Source organism: Sinocyclocheilus anshuiensis, unplaced genomic scaffold (assembly GCF_001515605.1).
Source record: "Sinocyclocheilus anshuiensis isolate Anshui unplaced genomic scaffold, SAMN03320099.WGS_v1.1 scaffold682, whole genome shotgun sequence".
In the NCBI taxonomy this organism is placed as follows: domain Eukaryota; kingdom Metazoa; phylum Chordata; class Actinopteri; order Cypriniformes; family Cyprinidae; genus Sinocyclocheilus; species Sinocyclocheilus anshuiensis.
Genome location: NW_015547682.1, coordinates 492,433 through 494,579, shown reverse-complemented (window position 1 = coordinate 494,579; position 2,147 = coordinate 492,433).

The window sequence follows — 2,147 nt, the reverse complement described above, 5'->3', positions numbered from 1 at the left end:
ACACACACACACACACACACACACACACACACAGAGAGAGAGATACAGACCTGCTGCAGCTGAAATCCAGTCTGGTTTATACTGTTTTGGCTTCAAAATACAAACTAGTGCATGGTAATATTTCTGAAATATTGCTTTATAAATGTCTTGTGAGGGATTTCAATCTTATTTAATTTTTTCATATTGTATTCTTTAATTCAGAACAAAACCAGGACAGCTGTTGTCTTGTAATGTTCATTCATACAACAGAATCACCTTCCTGTGTCAGTAATCACTTCAGCATGCATTAGAGGTTTTTGTGACACAGTCCAGCATTTGCACAGACACAGAATGTGACAGAGCTCAGCTTTGATGCTGGCTGAATTCAGATCCAGTTTTTGTTTCCATTTCTATCAATAGGCATTCTTTAACTTACATAACTTGGTCTTTTGATTAAAACAAAACGTGTGTATAATCTCGGTTCTTTATCTTTATCCTAAAAGTTTTATGATATAGACTGAAACACAATGTTCGATATGCTGAGATTTTAATAATGGAACTCTGTTTAATGAATACATTTACACATGATATGTTTTTGCCTATAATCTGTCATCAGATCTGCAGGTAGCAGGTTTCAGGTCAGTGTTTCAGTGATCAGCTTTTGTATAATTTTCTCTCTCGGCTGCTGGTGAATGAGGCTAATCCATGTATGGATCTCAAATTGAAGCAATCCAGCAGAGATTTGGTAAAAATAGTCTGAACAGAGGCCTTTGTGTGGCTCTTTATGTAACAGAAGCTGCAAGTGCTTTTGTCCACAAAATGAAATATTGCTCGTGTAGAGCAAATACACAATCACCTCAGTTCCACAGACGGATGCTCACCGGGGAAGGAGCAGAAACACTCTCAACACTCTCTTTTTGCTGCATCCTCTTGCGGGTCGGTGGACTGAGAGTCACTCACGTGCAGCTGACAGATGCAGCTCACAGAATCTCCTTACATGTGGTGCTTACACTAATACACACACGTCAACACAGCAACTCACTTAGAAAACACCACAACTAACATGCTGTTCTGTTGTAGATGACCTTGTTCCAATCATACAGAGAAAATCTGTACATAAAACACTAATTACATATAGAGTAGATTACAGTTCAGTCTTCATCAGAACACAGCTGTTCTTGCACAAAAGCATCAGGATCCCATTGTGTGTACTATACTGCCAGTTACTATAGTAACAGTTCGTGTACTATGCTGCCACTTCCTATATTAACGGTGTGTTACTATAGTAAATGGAAGCCAGCGGATGATGATTCTGACTGCCATGAAGTTCATCAAATCGTCCTCCCCGTTGCTTATCGTCTACAAGTGCTGTAGCTTGCCTACGAAAATATACTTGCAGGGCATTTGGGTTACTATATTACTATAGTCGCTACTTGTATTACTATATTACCGCTACCGCTTATTATAGTAACAGTGCGTGTACTATGCTGCCGCTTACTATAGTAACAGTGTAACAGTGTGTGTACTATACTGCCGCTTACTATAGTAACAGTGTGTGTACTATACTGCCGCTTGCTATAGTAACAGTGCGTGTACTATGCTGCCGCTTACTATAGTAACAGTGCGTGTACTACGCTGCCGCTTATTATAGTAAAAGTGCGTGTACTACGCTGCCACTTACTATAGTAACAGTGCGTGTACTACGCTGCAGCTTACTATAGTAACAGTGCGTGTACTACGCTGCCGCTTACTATAGTAACAGTGTAAGAGTGTGTGTACTATACTGCCGCATACTATAGTAACAGTGTAAGAGTGTGTGTACTATACTGCCGCATACTATAGTAACAGTGTAAGAGTGTGTGTACTATACTGCCGCATACTATAGTAACAGTGTAAGAGTGTGTGTACTATACTGCCGCATACTATAGTAACAGTGTAAGAGTGTGTGTACTATACTGCCGCATACTATAGTAACAGTGTAAGAGTGTGTGTACTATACTGCCGCATACTATAGTAACAGTGTAAGAGTGTGTGTACTATACTGCCGCATACTATAGTAACAGTGTAAGAGTGTGTGTACTATACTGCCGCATACTATAGTAACAGTGTAAGAGTGTGTGTACTATACTGCCGCATACTATAGTAACAGTGTAAGAGTGTGTGTACTA